We start from the raw sequence: 21,569 nt of genomic DNA, 5'->3' as shown, positions 1-21,569 counted from the left end.
AGTTACCCCACACTCCTTCGACAGAGACTTCATATACTGGGTGATGAAGTTGGTTCCCCTGTCAGACACCACCTCTCTGGGGAACCCCACACAGGAGAAGATCTCTATCAGTGCACGTCCCACCACGGGGGCTGTCGCTGTCCTGAGCGGGATGGCTTAAGGGTACTGGGTGGCATGGTCTACCAAGACCAGGATGTACCTGTTGTCCATGGCTGTCTTCGGGTCCAGAGGCCCCACAATGTCAATGCCCACTCACTCGAATGGGGTACTGACAACCGGAAAGGGCTGGAGTCGGGCCTTGGTCTTCCCCCCACTCTTCCCACTTCCCTGGCAATTCTCACATGTCCTGCAATGAGCATCTGAGCTCTTGCGCATCTGGGGCCATTAAAAGTGGTTGACCAGCCTCTCAAAGGTCTTGGTCTGCCCCAGATGTCCTGCCAATGGAATGTCATGTGCCAACCCCAGTAGGAAGTCTCTGAAGCACTCAGGTACCACCAGCAAACGGGCTGACCCCGGCTCAGCAGCCTTAGGCTCGTTATACAGGAGACTGTTCTCCCAATAAATCAGATGTGAACCAGACATGTCGCCTGCTCCCTGGGCTGCAGCCTGTCGCTGCATACCGTCAAGAGAAGGGAAAACCCTTTGCTGCTCACAAAACTCCTCCCTGATGGGCCCCCCTTCCTGCTGCCAATGGGTCAGCTCAGGCAGGTCCCCCAGTTCAGTGATCTGCTCCCCGGTAGGCTCCAGGGCATCCCCCTCAGGGTCTTCTCCTTCCTGGGACATGGGAACCAAGGGGGCCAGCTTCCCGCGCCCCCTGCCCCTTCTCTCTAAGGCGACCTGGGCCATACTCCCAGGCTCCAGGTCTTTCTCAGCACCCTCCTTGGCTGCCATGGACCGAGTGGTAGCACACGCCCACTGAGGCAGACCCAACATTTCCAAGTGAGATCTCCTCTCCACCGTAGCCCATGGGGAGTTCTCTAAATCATTGCCCAAAAGACAGTCTACAGGCATGGCGGGCCTCACAGCCACCTGAAGAATTCCTGAGACACCCCCCCACTCAAAGGTAACCTGAGCCACCTCACATTGGCTCTCTGAGTTGTCTGCGGACACTACTGGGTAGAATGCATGGGGGAAAACCTGCTCTTTGGACACCAACCGGGAGCTGACAGCAGTTACACTGGCTCCTGTGTCCCTTAGAGCCTCCACTCTATGGCCACTGATGGTCACCCACTGCCTGTACTTTTTAGTGTTATCAGGCAGTGAGGGTTTAGGGGCCATTTCAAAGTTTCCTAATGAGACAATGGTCAATTCTATGGGATCCCACCCACCTTGGGCACCCATCTCCTCCCCTCCCAGGGCTACACTAGCATGCTGGCAGGGTGGTGCATGAGGTGGTGCAGGGGCATCCCTTTGAGGACACTGGGAATCAAAGTATCTGTGGCCTACTTGACCACACTTATAACAAGTAAGAGGCCCCCTCTGAACAGGCCTACCTGTTGGGGGCACTGGCTTCCTATCTTGGGGAGGCTGGGACACCACTGCTTGGTTCCCTTGGGATTTACTTTGGGGCCCTCTGGGGAACTCCCTTGGTTTGCCCCTGTCCCCCCCACTTCTCTGCTGGGGACCCTGTCCACCTTTGGCAAAGTATCCCACTGGACCCTTGCGAACCCGGGTGCTCACCCAGCGGTCCGCCTCCTCAGCAAGCTTCCTAGGGTTAGTTAGCTTGCAATCAATCAGGTGCTGGCATAGCTCAGGAAAACAGTTACTAGATAAATGCTCCCATGCAATCAAATCATAAAGCTGCTCAAACGTTTCTACTGCAAAACAAGACACATATTCAACCCACGTGGTACCCTCTAGCTTCTTGCAGGTCCTAAATCTCTGACTATACATCTCAGGGGTCAAACCATAGCGGGCAATCAAAGCTTCTTTCATGTGGGCATAAACCATCCTACTTTCTGGGGGCAGATCCAACAAGGTATCCCTCCCCTCACTCACAAAGCGTCCCCACAACCCCGCTCCCCAATCCTTCTCAGGGACCCGGTGGGACTCCATGGCTAATTCATAAGCGGCAAACCATTGCCCAATATCTTCACTTTTATGGAAATACTTAATAACCTTCTTGGGTATATACACTCTACTCTCAGTATGCACTACTGGTATGCTGCCACCGGAGGGGGAGAGCTCTACACTCTTTGCTTTAATCTCCAAGTCCTTCAATATTCTCTCATGCTCAAGTTTCACTTTCATTATTTTAAATTCTAACTTCTTGTTCTCTAGGTCCCTCTGACCATCCATTTTAAGCTTAGCCATCTCCATAATATGCCACCCACCTCTCTCCCTGTCCTCCATCTCTTCTGGAGACAGACCCCTTGAGGACACACTAGTGCCCGGGCTGGAAACTGCTTTATCTCCTACCAAATCTACTACTTTATCCTGCTGCTTCCCTGCATTCTCTTGCCCCTCCACAGGCTCTCCCATATTCCTAGGGGCATCCCTGGCATCTAGCCAGGCCTTCAACACCTTATAATACTCTTCCCTCTTAGTCAGACCTGTGAGAGGGACTGTGAAGCGTTTGCAAAAATGTTTGAGCTGCTTGGAAGTGTAGGTGTCTATTTTCTCTTTTTCCCAGGAGAGATCCTCAGAGGCATTAGATCTGGGCTTGCCCATTGTAGCAATAACTTCCAATATCAATCAAAAATAGAATCAAAAAACCTCAAAAACGTATGTGGTTATGTTATGTTCTGCACTCACTAGTAGTGTACACTAAAATAACTATGTGATCATAAATGCAAGTCCAGATCCCACCGCTGCCACCAATGTTAGAAATGGGGGTCTCTAGTTGGCAATGGCTGGCCACCCTCCAAGTAGGGACCCTTCTTCCTAAGTCAGAGTAAGCGGGCCACACCCTTTGATAAACCCAGCTCAACCCTGTGGTAACGTAGCACAAGCAGCTAGGCTTATCTCTGAGGCAGTGTGTGAAGCATTTATGACCATACACAGTAACACAGTGAGGAACACTACAAAGGGACACCACACAAGTAGTTATAAAAAAATAAGTATCTTTATATATAGACTTAACACAAGACCAATAACAGTAAAAAGCCACAATACTAGAAAAATAGGGTTACTCTTGAAATGCTGCAAAAATAGTTCAAAGTGTGCAAAGAGGAGTTCGGTTCAAAGCAGTGGTCTCTGCGTCCCTTTTACTTACAAAGTACCTGGATTCTGTAGCAAAAAACAACCAAAATGTCACAAAGGAGCTGTAGCGATGATTTTCCTCACGCGAGACCAGCGATGAGTTGAATCCTTGCCACAAGGGAGGATGATGCGCTGATCTACAGATGCGTGTGGGACAAAGTGACGAACTTCTTCATGCTAAGCCGGCGATGCGTTGAAATCCTTGCCACAAGGGAGGATGATGCGCCGAGCCTGTTGTGTGTGCGACCCTGTTGCGAAGAGAAGAAATGGCGCTCCGTGAGGGAGCGACAATTCGGGTGTGATGCGATGAAAATGGAGGACGCCTGGCGATGCCGTGAAGCAATGAACTCGATGCAATGATCTTTGGTTAGCGAGCACTTGGAGGCCCGCAAACGTGCAATGCGATGATCTCCGGTAGCGCGCCCTCAGCGGCAGCAGCGCAATGATTTTCCATGCGTTTTCAGCTGTAGCTGCTTGCAAACGGGCGGTAGCGATGATTTGCAGCACTCTCTTCTCTGCAGTAGAACTAGAGGCCCTGGAACTCACAGGAGCCTCACCTGCAGATAGAAATCCTCGCTGGGAGGAAACAGGAGGCTGGTGGTGAAGTCTGATGTGCCTGAGACTTCAACAGGAGGCTAGCTCTCTTCTAGCCCTTGGGTGATTTGCTCTAGCAAGTTGAAATAAAAGTTCTCTTCAAAGTCCTTTTCCTCTTCTTCCAAGTCCAGTAGTAACCACTGCAGGCCAATCCAAGAAACAGCACACAAGCACCAGGACAGTCATCTCCTGCAGATTCCTACAGTTACACGGACAGAGGTTCTTCTTGTTGTCCGGGAGCAATACAAATTGTAGGGGTTTCAGCACAGATTTTTATACCCCAAAAGTCTTTGTTCTCAGAAGCTACAAGTCACTAAACCCATCCTTCCTTTCAGAAAGAGGAGGTCTGCCATCAGACGCACAGTAGGAGGTGGAGCCAGCATTCACCTTGCCAGGCACAGCCCTATTCAGGTCAAGGAGCTACCCCTCCCCATACTCCAATGCAGATCTCTCTATTCAACCCAGGTCTGACTCAGCCTGCCCTGTCCCTCCAAAACCAGACAGCCAATACACATAACAGCAGAGCACACTGGAAGGCTTAGGCAATAAAATACCTACTTTCTAAAAGTGGTATTTTCAAACACAGAATATAAAAATAAACTTCACTAAAAGATATATTTTAATATTCTGAGCTCAGGCATACTAAATCTGTTTTTCTACCATGTTCTTTGTGTCAGTTAGGACTATAGAATGTAATAGTCAAACCTCCAATTCTGGCCTATGGAGAACAGGTAGCCTTACAGTACTGAAAAACGAAATTGGGTGTAATTCACTACCAGGACATGCTACACACATCAGGGCATGTCCTACCTTACACATACAATGCACCCTCCCATAGGGGTGACTCACATGATGCCAAGAGAAGGTTCAGTGGCTGGGAAGTGGGTGCACTTCACAGCCAAGATGGCAGTTCTGGACTGCACACAGACTCTGCAGTGGCAGGTCTGAGACACACTTTACAAGACGCTTCTGTGGGTGGGGCAAAACCAGCACTGCAGGCCCACCAGCAGCATTTGGTTTACCAGCCCTGGGCACACACAGGCCACGCCACTAGGGACTAACCGGTAAACCAAATCAGCCAATCATGGATATACCAATTCACATGTCATATTTACACAGGGAGCATTCGCACTGTGGTACTGAATGGCAGTGGCACAGCGCCCAGAGCACCTAATACCAGCAAAAACAGAGGAGATAACCGCAAAAAATGGAAGGGAGACCCACGCCAATGGTGCCAGGTCTAACACCTCGCGAGTACCCATTGGGCATTGCAGAGCTGGTCCGATGAGGAGCAAGCCCGATGATGAAACATGACATCCATTTAGGTGTGTTAGGGCTCTAGCTCCAAAAAGGACCTCTCTTGGATCATCCAGATACTCGTGGAACATCCTGTGGATGGTCATTGGTGCTGCCACGTGCTCATCCTGTTTGCCACCGATAATGGTCAAATGGTAGGTCGAATATATGGCGGGACACGCTTCCCTATTAAATGAGGAATGGGGGTTGTTAATTGTATTTCATGAATATTCTAAAGTAACACCACGGTGTTGTGAATTCCTTCAAAACCACTTACTTTGACCATTATCGGTGGAAGATACAATAATATACAAAATATTTTGATAACAAAGTCAAAGTAAATACATCTAAATATTCCACTCCATGGTGAACCGATGATTAACGTCACATTTGAATTCAAACAATGAATTATAATACGTGTATGTTCATTACCTACAGGTTTGGACACAATAATTTTATTTTGCATACTGGATCCGAAATGGACTTATGTATGCCATAAACTAGGTAAGCCGTTAAGTAACTATTCACAATACATTCAAAGATTTTAACTGTATATATCAGTACCTTGATTCCAATATAGTTATACACGCCCTCTTTTTTTTCCCTCCACTAGTCCCCATATTTACAGTCCTGATGAGACCCGGTATTTAGAAGTGGGTCGAAACGCCGTCGACAAACGAAATAAGAGACAGCTCTGACTGAATTATCATATATTATTTACAAACTGTCCTTGTTATTTTTTCCAATAACCTTTTGCACTTTTATTATTTTTTGTTTATTTGTGTCTGTGAGGTTATGGTTTCACTGGGGTCACTTTGCACTGCGAATGTAAGAAAGAGAGGAGTAATGTATATATGATATGTTTTTATATGTGATAAAAAATTTGTGTTAAATAAAAGACCTTGGCTGAGGCTTGGTAAATTATGATTGGTTGTGTGTAGGCTTACTGTGTTAAGTACTGACTTCGTGTTAGTCCTGTGAGAGATTAATTCAAACACAACTATTGATGTTGTATGCGATTGATGACTATTTTCAAATGAGTTCCTTGTGAACATTGTTTTGTAGTACAGCAAACAGACATTCCAGCATGTAAAAGTGGAGTTCCAAAGTGGTGGCACATCCTATATCGGTGCTTTAACTGGTGCTCTGTTATTTTGCTGACATATCAGCAGCTACTTCCTGACTTTAAAATAATGGCTGAAATGAGTGCAGATTCTTCTGCAGTTGGTCAGTATGCTGCTGACTATGTCTTCCTTTTTGAGGAAGTCTTGCACCATCAGGTCGATGCAATGGGCCAAGCACAGGTCCCTGAACTAGCCTCCATCTGACATGGCTTTGGCTATGTTACTGCCATTGTCTGTGTATACAAATCCAATTCTAAGACCTCTGGGTTGCAGCCATTCTTGATCCTTGCTGTTAAATTACCCCAAGATATTTACAGCTGTATGTGATTTATCCATTGCAAACATGGCCACTGTTGCATGACGCTGAAAGCTCTGAAAAGTTTAATCAGGGCCAAGACCTGAAGATATCTTTTGCTTTACCCCTGCAAAAGAGATCCAGTGTGCAGTGAAGCACACGTAATCAGTCGCCTGACAATTGGTCCATATGTCTGTCGTGAGGTGTATGGTGTGAACAACAGTTTGCTGCAAAGCTTGTCAAACCGACTGCAGCACATCGTGATGCAGCGCTGGAACAGCCACTCTGGAAAAAATAGGTCCTATTTGGTACCTTCCAGTTTGGGCAGATGGCTGTCACAAATTCCAAGAATCCCATTCCTTCCACAACAGAAAAAGGGAAGAGGTCTAGCGCTAACATTGTTGCCAGCTTCCCATTGTACAAACGTGCATTTGAGTGGCTTCGCTCATAGGGCCCCTCCTGCTTAAACATGCCCGTAATAGTAGCCTGGATTTTCTTCCTTTCTTGGGGCACTGATACAGACATCTTTTGAGGAGTAGGTGCTAGTGGTAGACTCAATGTGTGTTGTGGTGGTGGGACAGTCACTGTATGCTGTGGTGTCTCCATCATCTCACTCTGAGTCTTTTTGTGCTATTGTGATGTTGCTGAGGTGGGAAAATCTGCTGGCGCACTGCTTGGGACAGGGCTGCTTTGCGTGAAGATGTCATCCTCTTCTTCCTTATCAGTACCTTCCACCATGATTGGACTTTTAGCTGATGTTCCCCGGCTCCCCCCACCACCAAAACCACATTCAGCAATTTATTTAAGGTGCTCCTTCCACTTGATTGTGTTGTGTTTTTTCATATGGGCCGTCTGGCCTCCTGTACCATAATGTGCACCAGGCTTACTTCGACGAACATTTGTGTGGCAAATGGTGCATACTGCAATGTGCTCTTCCTCTTTCCTAACTGTAAAAAAGTCCCAAACTGGGGAGGAGTACTTTATACTGGGCCACTGCCTATTCCTGAAGAATAACATGAGGTAGGTGGGCATGTCGTCCAATGCCTCTCTGCTTTCCTGAGGCAAGGGTTGGTGCAGGTCTCAGCAGGGGCTTTGCACATCCCTCAGAGCTGGTTGAATAGCAATGTCAGATCCTTCCGTGTCACCTTCCACCATGACTACCTCATCATCATCATCTTCCTCCTCTGCAACCCATTCCAGAAGTCCAAGTCTTTCTGGAACATTTCTTTTCCGTTGCCTCTTCTGTTGTCTCCTGGTCTCTGTCGGGTTCCTCTCCATGTTCCAATCATCGTCATCAGCAGAAGTGGTGCTTGGAGACGATGATGTAGTAGTTTCCTTCCTTTTCCTTGCTGGAGATCTGGGAGCTAATGATTCTAAAAGAGGAGGTTCAACTTCTTGCTCAAAAGGAATATCAACCTCCTCTTCTGCTCCAAAATCAGACAAGTATATTATTGCTACCTGCAGCTGCTATCCACTTTGCTTTCATCCTGAAACGATTATGTACTACTTTGCGAAAGAGACAAATCCAATTCAACATCCCTACTGGTCGGCATCAAGATGATTGCACTGGCTGCCTCACTGACAGACTTGGTCCTGGGCTTCGATTGCGCGGGTGGTGCTGTTGATGCAGGAGTGCTGCTCTCAAATCACTTGCCGGAACCAGGTGCAGCAGGCACAGCTTTCCTGGAAAAGGTTGTGGTCAGCATGCCAGTGGTAGAAATGTGCTTCTTCTGCTCCCCACTAGCCACTTTCTTGGCAGCATCTTTCTTTGGGGCCATCTTGAAGCTGTCATTTGGCAGTGGCACTTAGACTACACAACAAGCTGAAGAGATGACCATGTTTAGTAGTCAGTCATGCGTCACTTCGTGCACAGGCCTTCTGTCTGGCAGTACTGTGGGTGATGTCTCTTCTCTAGTGCACCTAAAGGAAACAAACAAGAAAAACATCAGTGAAACATGGCATTGTTGCAAATCAAGTTGTAGTACAAACAAACAATGTCATTCAGTGTGATGACTTACCAATAATACAGTCTGACTATCCATTCGTAAAACCACACCAATAAACTTTCATTGTGTGCAGTACACTCCGTAACTACCAGAAAGAGCGACAACATACAGATGTGGTACTCAGGGAGGTGGAGGAGACAATGGGATACTTTTAGACAATGAATGGTGCTGTGCAGTGCATCTATTTCAGTAATAGGGTTAATGTCAGATGTTAGGTAAATGGATTTTTTTATCAAAATAAAAAAGAAAAATATTAAATATATAACTCAAAAAAGTAAAATAGCAATTTTTGAAGAAAGAAATTGAAGGAAAAAAAGAAAAAAAACAGAAAAGTTTAAATGACAAAAATCGATTTTTAATATATATTCACTGAAAAAACCATAGGTTTCAGGGGAGTTATAGTTAGTTGGATATTTCACTCGTATAAAACCATAGAAATTCCCCCGTTATAGTTAGTTCAGCTAACTATAACTTGCGCGCCCGCAATGCACTGCTGATGACGTCACATATGACATCACTCATGACATGGTCAGTGACATCACTGATGACATCACTGATGACATCATCCCTTTGATAGAGTGGCAGACCTCCTCTCACCCTAATATAACCTTTGATACACACACTCAAAAATACAAACTAACATTTTCAAAACAATGGACATATCAATACCAGTTACAACACACCTATTCAGTAATTCCAAGATCTACACACATATCCACTCATTCACCAACAGTCCCTATACAGTCACTCATACATATACTCACTCATCATATGTACTCATACACCTATACATCCTGTTACACACCACCACTCATCCATAGAGTTACTCACACACATAGTCACTTATGCAAACAAAGTATCCAACATCCATTTACTTGCATATACAGTTATACACACACCAACTCACTTACTTCTACAGAAACTTACACATACTTACTCTCTTAAACAATCACTTATAGAAACATCTACTTATTTGTACAGGAACTCTTCCAATCTCTCACTCTCACATATACTCACTTATATACACCTAAGCTCACATATACTAGTTTAAAACATACGTAGTTACTCAAAGACACTATTGAGACAGTCATTCACACACTAACACACCCATACACACACTCATCCACCTATTCAGTCCTGCACACATGCTGTCTTCAACACACACAACAGTGAGTCACTCATTCATGCATCTATACACTAAGTAATACCCCCCCACCGAACCATACAGACACTCATACTGATACTCAAAATACAAACTAATAACCCATATAGACACTCATGTAGCTACTCACCAACCCATGAAGCCACTTACACACAAAGTGAGAGATTGATGCAGATATTTAAGAATTCAAACATTACTCACTAACCCATGTATTCACTAAGATACACTTAATCAGTCAGTTATACAATCAATTTTACAAAAAAAAATCATCCATTTAGGCACTTATATACCCATTTATTCTTCCATTGACCTTGAGATATACATATATAAAACATATTTAATTTTCAGAAAATCACACATTCACTGGATGATGTCATCAGTGATGTCATTTGAAATGTCATCAGTGATGTCATCAGTGATATCACTGACCATGTCATGAGTGATGTAATATGTGACGTTATCATCAATGCATTGTGGGCGTGCAAGTTATAGTTAGCTGAACTAACTATAACAGGGGAATTTCTATGGTTTTGTACAAGTGAAATGTCCAACTAACTATAACGCCCCGGAAACCTATGTCTTTTCTGTGAATTTCTAAGGTTTTTTAAATGCTAATTTCTAACTATAATGTGCCTGAAACCTATGGTTTTTTCAGTGAATATATATATATTTATTATACTATGTATACATGTGAAAATGTCTTGGTCCGCCTGTTTGCCTCGGTGGCACAGAAAAAATGGGTGGAACTGATGTCAGCACACTGACAAGGTCCTCTTATGGCTCCGATTACGTCATACCGTGTCGCGAGCGGTGCTGTGCTATTATGACGTCCTCGTTGACGTGGGAGAGCTAAAAGAGAATTTCTGTGGAATGCTGGTGAGGGTCATATTCACCTAAGTGTTCAGGCTAGTCCTTTGGGAGCAACTGTTTATGTTGCCACTCCAGAAACCGAAACCAGTGATCTGAGGGCAGAGGCCCTGCAGATGGCATACGAGGTGGGGTGCCCAGTCATGTGCATCGGTGGGGCAGCGAAGTGACAAGCACCACAACCCACAAAAAAGGTAATGAGGTCACTGAATAACACAGGATCTTCTCTTTGTATCTGGCAGGAAGAACAAAGTTAAAATGCCCTAGTGCCAAAATGTAGAATTAGTGCTACAACGGTCTTCAAGAGGACCTGCGATGCTGCTTCTGCCTCTCCAGTACCCTGGAGGCAGCACATGGGTCACGCGGTACGGTCATACTGCGGTGAGACGCACACTCTTTGACCACACTGCTCCACACTTCAGGGAGGACGCTTTCCATTAGCCATGTTTTCTGATGATGTGTCTCGCCGGCCCCGTCCAACAACAGAACTCCTTTAGATCCAAACAGACTCTTCCACTTTCTCACCGGAAGTTGAACCAGGCCATGAGGACACTTTCACAATACAACAGCTGGGAATGCACTTTTTGGTAAAAAAAACACATTCCTTCCTCCTAATTAATCAAATAAACGTCTCACTGAAGAACAGGGGCTAGCTTCAATCGGTAAACAGCCATTACAATGCCTTTTTTTACTTCGCGATACCATTTCAATGAATGCATTACCATGCATGCGTTGTACATCGCAAAGTCATTACCACACATTTTTTTTAGAATGCATGGTCATTAACCATGCATGCCTTTACAACAAATTTTTGCTGTAAAGGTATGTATGGTAAATGACCATGTGTTCTAAAAAACATGTTGACGATCCACGTTGTTGTAAGGAAACAGAGGCTGTTCCGTTTCCTCACAACGACGTGCACCGCCCCTCGGAGATGACGTGAAGCAGAAACCATGAGGAGAGAGGAACCACGAGGAGTGAGAGCTAATGGGGTTTTGGGCATGGGGTGGGTGTTTTTTTTTCTAGGGTTTAGGATAGTGCAGTGGTGTTTGGGTCATGTAGGGGGTCGTGCTGGGGTAGTGTTTTAGGGTTTAGGGTAGTGCAGTGGTGTTTGGGTAGTGTAGGGGGTCGTGCTGGGGTAGTGTTTTCGCGTTTAGGGTAGTGCAGTAGTGTAGGGGGTCATGCTGGGGGTAGTGTTTTAGGGTTTAGGGTCCTGCAGTGGTGTATGGGTAGTGTAGGGGGCCGTGCTGTGGTAGTGGTTTAGGGTTTAGGGTAGTGCAGTGGTGTTTGAGTAGTGTAGGGGTCATGCTGGTGGTAGTGTTTTAGGGTTTAGGGTAGTGCAGTGGTGTTTGTGTAGTGTAGGGGGTCATGCTGGGGGTAGTGTTTTATGGTTTAGGGTAGTGCAGTGGTGTTTGGGTAGTGTAGTGGGTCGTGCTGTGGTAGTGGTTTAGGGTTTAGGGTAGTGCAGTGGTGTTTGGGTAGTGTAGGGGGTAGTGCTGGGGTAGTGTTTTAGGGTTTATGGTAGTGCAGTGGTGTTTGTGTAGTATAGGGGTTAGTGCTGGGGGTAGTGTTTTAGGGTTTAGAGTAGTGCAGTGGTGTTTGTGTAGTGTAGGGGGTAGTGTTTTAGGGTTTAGGGTAGTGCAGTGGTGTTTTTGCACAATAGGGGGTCGTGCTGGGTTCTAGTGTTTTAGGGTTTAGGGTAGTACAGTGGTGTGTGTGTAGTATAGGGGTTGTGTTTTAGGGTTTATGGTCGTGCAGTGGTGTTTGGGTAGTGAAGGGGTCGTGCTGGGGGTAGTGTTTTAAGGTTTAGGGTAGTGCAGTTGTGTTTAGGTAGTGAACAGGGTCTTGCTGGGGTAGTGTTTTAGGGTTTAAGGCAGTGCAGTGGTGTTTATGTAGTGAAGGGGGTCATGCTGGGGGCAGTGTTTTAGGGTTTAGGCTGGTGCAGTGGTGTTTGGGTAGTGTAGGGAGTTATGCTGGTGGTAGTGTGTTAGGCTTTAGGGTAGTGCAGTTATGTTTGGGTAGTGTAGTGTGTCGTGCTGGGGGTAGTGTTTTAGGATTTAGGGTAGTGCAGTGGTGTTTGGGTATTGGAGGAGGTAGTGTTTTAGGGTTTAGGGTAGTGCGCCCAACCAGCCACAATATCCGTGGACAAAGGGGATCCTGACTCTTTTGAATGTTCTGCCAATTGAATAATTTTTGTCAAGGGCCCTACCACGTCCAAGACCTATCAATTCCTTTCTTGGGATCCCTCATATACTTGGAGAAAAAGGTACATCGTTTCTCATCAATTTCAGGCGTGTGTGCCACCTTCCCCTTCAGTGAGGGCCTGGGGCATTCTCCCCTCATCCTATTCCTGACCTCCCTTTCAAGGGGTTGATGGATTTTCCCCACCACATTCTCTGCCACTTTGGTGTCAGGGGTCCTTTCTGCCGACCTAGGATGGTAAATTTGGGTAGGCTCGAACATGCCTGAGTGCACCCCGTCCCCAACTCGGGAATGAGAGGAGTGGGACACTGGACGCCAGAGACGCCCCAAATCCTTATCCTCATAGGAGGAGAAATCGTCGTCCGATACACCCTCTCTCTCTAAGGGAAACCCTCTGTCGGGGTCTACAATAGTGGTGACAGCGTCGCAATTTTCCCTGGACTGCTCCTCCTCCCGGCAGGGTGCATGTTTTAGCGTTCGCGCACTCTTGAGGAAGGTCTCCGTAAGTTTATCAAATCCTTCCAAGTGCCCCGCGTTATGCTTAACTGACCTTTTATTCCCCATCTGGGAGCTACTGGGACCCACCACCACCAGATCAGGGTCACTGAACAGCCCAGCATGCTTTTTGCCAGCTTATCAACCTGATCCCTAGGAGGAGCCAGCGCCCTAGAAATAGCCAGAGAGAGGGCTTGGTCCACTGCTGGAGGGAAAAGTTGGAGCGCCATTCCTCCTTAACTTCCTGGTAGGAGGAGTAAAAATGGTCTTCTGGAGAAGACATGATAGCAGAGGGTGTGAGCACCGAACAAACACCCTTAAAATCCCTAAGGCAGCCCCCTCGCTGGTGCTCCAACAGCTGAGCTTTCCCAAAGCTGTTATAAGAATAGACTGAGGCGCAATACCAACAATGGCCTTGTGGGGAAATCACAGCGTAGCGGTGTCAAAATTAAGCGAGGGTTGGTCGGGAATCAAGCGGACACTAAAGGAGTGACCGGATTCCCAAACGCACATAAAGACCAGCGGGAGCGCTCGACGGAGCTGCCTCGCTTGGACCAGACGCGCCTGACAGGATCTCACCGTGTGCAGAGCGCACAGCGGGATTAACTGCGAGGGGGAGAATGCTCTCGGGCAGGGAATATGAAACAATACCAAGGCAATAATGCTAATAACGTGCACAAGAAACCACTATACAAACAGCAACAACATCAGATTAAGCCAAGAATGTAAGGAATACACTTAACTGGCGAGCTGTGAAGAAAGAGGAAGCGGAAGGGACGTCACTATATTATATACGATGGACTGTGATATGATTGGACTATAGTTGTCTTGAAGACTGCCCCCTAATGGTTCACGGGTTGTGTAGTCTTTTGTTTAATGATTGTTGTGTTACGTTTTCTTTGAACTGCTATGCAAATAAAGTGAGGAAAGATATGCATGATCCTCGCACTCAGTCCTGCCATAGAATTCCTTAAACTTTATTCGATCTGATTTAGAAACACAGATCATAAAAGTGTACATAAAAACAGTAAATTCTCTTTCCTAATACAATACAGAGAGAATTAAATAAAACCAGTAGGTAAAAACGGGTGTTACAAAGCCCATTTCAGAGCATCTTCATGTTAACAGAATCGTAAAGTTTAATGTTTTGCAAGATCAATCTCATGCATGTTTCAAGTGTGATCTCAAATATCTTCCTGTTATATTTCAACAGGAGCAGCCAGTCAGTTAATGCCTTTGTGTTCTATTGCAGCTTCGCAGAGTGTTCTAAAGAACAACTAGAGAGCTAACAGTCTTACTTATGACAAAACTATGGCACACCTGAAGACATCTTGATTGGAATAAACTGGTAACACTTAAAACATTTAATTTAAAAAGGAACAAAATGAGGGGTTTCATTTTGCCATAGAAATTATGGTTAGTGCTGTAGAAAGAAAAATTAAGACATGTTTTGATTGAGATCTCAAATATCTTCCTGTTATATTTCAACAGGAGCAGCCTGTCAGTTGATGCCTTTGTGTTCTACTGTAGCTTCCCAGAGTGTTCTAAAGAACAACTAGAGAGCTAACAGTCTTACTTATGACAAAATTATGGCACACCTGAAGCCATCTTGATTGGAATAGACTGGTAACACTTAAAATATTTAATTTAAAAAGGAACAAAATGAGGGGGTTCATTTTCCATAGAAATTATGGTTAGTGCTGCAGAAAGCTCTGGAAGTGTCTCTGCAGTGCTGATGTCCCTAATGGTGGCTCGGTCTTAGTGTAGTGGGTGTCCGCATTGAACTCACATCAATTTTGTTTGCTTCAAGGAGTCCGGTACCCCAGGTATTGGTGCTGTGCGACTCCGGTCAGTCCTGGTATCCTCTCACTCAGTCAGTGGACAGATCTGACATCCAGGAGCACAAGTACCTCTTCTCGGGTGTCTGCTGTGTCAAAATGGCTGGGGAGTGCAGCACAGTGAGCCCAACTTTGGTGCTTATGGACTGCAGGGGAGTAGCTTCTCTACTCCAAGGAAGATTGCCAGTAATTTGCAAAGGGTTGACAGTCTTACTAGATTCTTGGTAGTTTCTCAGCGGCAGGACGAGCCACTCGGTCACCATTGTGGAGACTGGTGCAGGCAGGCAGGATTTGACACCAAAAGTCCATAGCAGGCTTAGGTTTTTGGTTTCTCACTGTTCTTCTTTATCCTCTTCTACTGGATCCATCAAAATTTAAATTACCGGCATCAGGGGTGCCCCTAAATACTCAATTTAGGGATTTAAGGGATTAGCAGGTAATAGCCAGTAAGCTACTTGCCTTAAGTGTGACAACACTCTATATATGACACTTCCTGTGGGAAGTGGGCATAACCCTGACTCAGCAAGCCTAATTCCACCAGAAAACAAGAACAATATAGTTTTTGTGTTCACATCAGGTAGCCCTCCTTAGAAGTGGAACTGGCCTGATAGTGAACTTGGCTCCTGACACACTAATGTTCCTGCCTGTCCTGGTGCCAAATTGGCCTAGGGCAGGAGATTGGCATTTTCCCTATCTGAGGAAGCCAGGGTCACATATCAAAGGTGACAGAGGCCTTTGAAGCCTCTTGCCCTAATATGCTAATTACTTAGCCATCCTGTTCTGGAGGAGGTGACAACACCTCCGCCCAGAGCAGGTATTGTTTCGGACCTCAGAGTGCACAGGCTGAAACCTCTAGGGGATCAGAGGCTCATCTGTGATGGTAGGCTTAGGCTGGTCAGGACCAGCCAGCCAGTGAATTAAAGAAAGAATGAATGAGGGCTTATAAAGTGTGCAGCTATGCCAAGGAGTGTCCCTGCAGTAGCAGACATAGCCCAGATTAAGCCTGGGCGTTGAACTACGCTCCGTTCACGGAGCTTGCGATGTTTAGGCAACTTGGCGATTCGCGTAGAGCGCGAAGTTGCAGATTGCTACGCAATCTACCGCGTAGCGTAGTAGTTTTGCTTCCTCGCACGCTCAATATTCATTTTCGCGCATGCGGTAACGTCTTACCGTGATTCTGCATTCGCCAACTCGCTTTTCTGTCCGTTTTTGTGCGCTATGAGATTTGTAATATGGCTGCCCGAGCCCGCGAGAGTGTGCGAACACGTCATTCGGGCGCGCGAGCTGACTTCCGGCGGCTGTCTTGGTAAGATCGCGATCCCGACATGCAAAAACTACAATCTGACGAAGAATATCTCTCGAGCTTCATAAAACCTTCTCTAAAATGATCCTTTTGCTCAGAAAAACTCCTCTGATTGTGATTTTGCTGTAGTCTTTTGTGTAAGGAGTCCTTTAATTTTTTTTACTCTTTTTTCAAGAGGAAGGAAGTGCCCCAGTTCCTGTTCCTGTCCAGCAGGCTCCTCCCAGTGCTTTGTCCATGTGCTGTTCACTTTCATTTGGATTTGGATCTGGAAGGATCACTTTTTGTGTCTGTCTGCTGCATCATATCATTGGATTGGATTTATTTGAGGACTTTTTGATTTGAGATTTAATTTACTACAAGTAAGTTGGAAAATTGGTGTGTTTGTTTCATTGGGGCTTGTTTGTACCTACATTTTTCTGGGATTTTCATTGTTTTTAACAATTATTGTTGTTGGTGGCCTGTACTTTCAATAGGGGCCTAGTTGTTTTTCTCTGCAATTTCAGCCAGTAGGGTACCCATGGGTCCATGTTTCGTGGTGTCTGTTGAATTTCAACATCATGAAGGGCATGGATGGCATAGGATTGAAATGCGAAATGTGGCTGTGGTGTATTTCACTGTTTGTGTGTGTGTGTGTGAAATACCTTTGTTGGATGTGTGTGCTTGATGTGTAACTTCTTTCCAATCCTTTCGTAGCCCTGTTGATTTTTATTTTTGTATTAAAGCTGTGTTGTTTAGCAGGCCTCTTTTGTCGGGTCATGTATAGGCCTGCTTCAGTTCATTGTTTTCCATGGCCTGTTGTGACTGTGAGTGGCAATTTTGTGGTGGTAATTTAGTAGTGTGTGCTTCTTTTTCCATAAAGGCCTGCATTTCTTTTCTTTGTTCCCCTTGGCTTATGCTTGTTGTTATTGTGTCCTGGCCATGTGTGTGGCGGCCATTTTGTGAAGGCAGGCATTGTGCTTTTGCCATAGGCTTACATTGGCTGTCTTCCATTTCTTGTTGTTGTGGGTGTGTAGCGACCATTTTGTGGAGCCATCCAAGCAGTGTGCTTGCTTTTGCCATTTTGTTCCAAGCTTGTGGCCTAGTCTGCCAGTAGGCCCAGAGGTAGTCATCCTCAAATCTTTGGTGCATTAAAAACAGTTTGTGTTGTCTGTTGAATTTTTTTTACACCATGGATGGCTTTGGATTGAATTGCAAAAGGTGTTTTTTGGGGTGGAATAGCAGTTTTTGGGTGTGTGTTAAATAAATAGGGCTTTTCAGCCAGTAGGTAACACTAGGGATTCAGATCGCGTACTTTCGGTAACTCTGCACAGCGCAACAACGCGGACTTACAGTTTTTGTCATTTTCACGCTCTCAATATGCGTGTTCGCGCACGCGATAACGACTTTTTGTACAGTTCGCGATCCCGAACACGCAGCATTTGCAATCTGGCAAACAATATCTCGCGAGCAAGATAAATCCTTCTCTAAAACGCTGATTTTGTGCATTTTGCTAAAAAAACTCCTCAGGTTGTCATTCTGCTGTAGTTTTGGAGCACGGAGTCAATTTTATTTAAAAAAAAATATTTTTAGGAGAGGAAGTAGGTTCCACAGAGACTACAACTTCCTGTTCCTGTCCTTCGTAATCACTTTTTTGTTATTATTGTGGTGGGTGGCCGAAGCATGTGTGTGGCGGCCATTTTGTGAAGGCAGGCATTGTGCTTTTGCCATAGGCTTACATTGTCTGTCTTCCATTTCTTGTTGTTGTGGGTGTGTAGTGGCCATTTTGTGGAGCCATCCAAGCAGTGTGCTTGCTTTTGCCATTCTGCTCCAATCTTGTGGCCTACTCTGCCAGTAGGCCCAGAGGTAGTCTTCCTCAAATCTTTGGTGCATTAAAAACAGTTTGTGTTGCCTGTTGAATTCTTTTTACACCATGGATGGCTCTGGATTGAATTGCAAAAGGTGTTTTTTGGGGTGGAATAGCAGTTTTTGGGTGTGTGTTAAATAAATAGGGCTTTTCAGCCAGTAGGTAACCCTAAGGATTGAGCTCGCGTACTTTTGGTAACTCTGCACAGCGCGACAATGCAGACTTACAGTTTTTGTCATTTCGCGCTCTCAATATGCGTGTTCGCGCACGCGATAACGACTTTTTGTACAGTTCGCGATCCCGAACACGCAGCATTTGCAATCTGGCAAACAATATCTCGTGAGCAACATATATCCTTCTCGAAAACGCTGATTTTGTGCATTTTGCTAAAAAAACTCCTCAGGTTGTCATTCTGCTGTAGTTTTGGAAAACGGAGTCACTTTTATTTTAAAAAAAATATTTTTAGGAGAGGAAGTAAGTTCCACAGAGACTACAACTTCCTGTTCCTGTCCTTTGTAATTACTTCTTTGTTATTATTGTGGTGGGTGGCCTGAGCATGTGGGTGGTGGCCATTTTGTGGAGGCAGGCATTGTACTTTTGCAATAGGCCTGCATTTTCTGTCTTGTATTCCTGACCTTTTCTTGTTTTTGTGAGCGGCCTGGCCATGTGGTGGCGGCCATTTTGTGGGACCAGCCACTGTGCTTTTTCCATAGGCCTCCAAGCTTGTGGCCTAGTCGGACAGTAGGCCCAGGGGTACTACTCATCAATCATTATGGGAGCATGGAAGTTAAACAACTGTTTTTGTGTTGTGCGTTAAATTTCAACATCATGTATGGCTTTGGATTGAATTGTAAAATGTGGGCTTTACTTTCTGTCTGGGGTATATTTCACTTTTTGGGTACTGTAAATAAATGCCTTTAGTTTTTATGTGTATATGTTCGTTGTTGTTGCTCCCTGATGCTGCATCCATCCCATAAGATGCACACATTTTTATTTAGGGCAAATAGGCTACACTGCATTTATGTTTTTGTTCTTTGTTATTCTTCTTCCTGAGTGTACGCAGTACAAGTACACCAGGAGCCCTGGCCTTGTCAGTCTCATAAATGGCTATACTGTTGTTGTTCACTGACTTCATAAAATGTAATATTTGTGACCACCCACCAGACACTAAGAAGTTATATATTATATTATTGCTCTTTTGACTGATGTTCTTCTGGCTTTTTTGCTTTTAGGTGCACAAAAGACAGAGGAGGTGTGTCATCATCATCGACCGTTGTGGTGCCAGACCGACGTCCTGCTGCTGTACACGATGTGACGTGTGAGTGACCTGACCAGGCATCTCTGCAACTTGTGCAACTGAGTGCTGTTTTGACATCTGAAGAAGATGCCCCCAAAGAAAGCAGGTAGCAGGTCCTCCGGTACCAAGAAAGTTGCCATGGAGAAGAAGGAACAGAAGAAGAAGGAAGTGTCACTTAAGTCTGGTGTGCCTCCGAAAACCTTTTTTGGGACACCAAAAATGACGCCTGCAGCAGCGGTGTCCGGGGGCCAAGCTGGGGGCAGCACCTCTGCATCAGTGGGCCCAACCCAGGCCCAAGCAGATGAGTGTGGAAGAGGTAGCCAGCCTAATGGTGGAAAGCAGTGATGCTGAGCCTGAACTAAACGTATCACTATCTCAAAGTAGTACACAATCAACGCAGGAGGGAACACAGCAGATAAGTGGTCAACAACAGCCGCAACCACCGCCCGCAATAGTAGCTGTAGTTCCTCCCGAAGTAGGGGCAGTTCAGGAAATTGAGCCTCATGCAGAGGAAGAAGAGGAAGCCACTCCTTCAGAAGTTCCATTGCCTTCCAAATCCCCAGCAAGGAAAAGGAGGGTTAGTACATCAAGTTCTTCACCAAGCACCCCTTCTGATGATCTAGATGCCACTTGGAAGCCACAAACTTAGTCTGAGAGGGAGACACGTCACAAGAGCAGGCATGAGAAAAGGAAGGTTCCAGAAAGCCTTACACTTATAAAGGTTGATGTAGAAGAGCAGGATGATGATGATGATGATGAGCCAGTCATCACGAACATCACTCCCGGGCCTGAGGAGATGGAGACCAACATTTTTACACTATCCAAAATGGCTGCGAGGGATGTAGACGCATACCTCCAACACAGGTAACACCAACACGACCTCCAGCTTCCATATTTACATTAGCAAAGGGCCGGCAGCGTTCTACATCCAGCATAAGCACCACCTCAGCAGAAGTAGGTAGCGGTACTGCACAGAGTCAAATTCAACACACACCCTCCAGTTCATCCGGCATTGGAAGTGGCACCTCCAGCAGGAGACAAAAGTTAAGCTCCCCAGTGTGGGACTTTTTTACGGTTAGCGGAAAGGAGGAGAACATTGCTATATGCTCCATTTGTCATACCTCTGTTAGTCGTGGTAAGCTTGGTACAAACTATGGTACCGGAGGCCAAATGACCCATCTGAAAAAACACCACGCAATCCAGTGGGAGGAGCACCTTCGTCGCATAAAAACTGGAACCATTGCTGTTGGGGATAAATGAGTAGAAAGTCCACTCACGGTGGTGTGGAAATATGGATTTTTCTGATCAGTTATGTCCCCTATCTTGGACCCCAACGGTTCCATGTATGAATCACAAGTACATGTATGTTCCCTCCAGTTCCAGTTATGAAGACGCAAACACATGTGCGTCCACCGTCAACATGTCCTCTTTCAGATCCGCCATGAATAGGCCGGATATTCCACTCCTAAGTACGAAAGGCCACCGGCTTTATATGGTTCACTTATGCCATTTTACAGTCCAGGCAAGTAGGCCCTGATTCTGTCATCAAGCTTTTCTTGCCTTCTGCCTCTGAAAGCTCCAGTCTGAGCCTGCATCTGTGACCATGAACTTTGTCTCATTCCCTGCTCGGCTCACGAAGTCTGACATCAGCCTGTTGCCTGCCAAAAACTGTATTTCACCTTCGAAATTATCTGCTTCGCTCCCTGCCCAATGCATTCCTGTCTAGTAGTTTAAGTAAACATTCTTCCAGCTACCGAGCAAAGGCCCGGCTTCTCTGTCTTTATGCAAGTAATTCATAGCCCTATTATTATGGAAGATTTCCGCCCTCGCATCTAGTGTAGACACTTAGACGCTTGTACACGCACTAACAGTCAGTATAGTCAGTATAGAATAAGATTCTACTCTAAGAGACCTCTCTTTGGATAACATAGTTCTTTAAACATAGGATGTTAGATATGATTTGGGATTAGGTTGACTTGACCCTCCAGACTTCTGTCGCCACATGTAGAGCTAAATGTCAAGTCCCCTTCACCCCCTAGTTGCACG

This window comes from Triturus cristatus, chromosome 4_2 (assembly GCF_964204655.1).
Source record: "Triturus cristatus chromosome 4_2, aTriCri1.1, whole genome shotgun sequence".
In the NCBI taxonomy this organism is placed as follows: domain Eukaryota; kingdom Metazoa; phylum Chordata; class Amphibia; order Caudata; family Salamandridae; genus Triturus; species Triturus cristatus.
The sequence above is the reverse complement of the archived record's forward strand: the minus strand, read 5'-3'. Positions refer to the sequence as shown.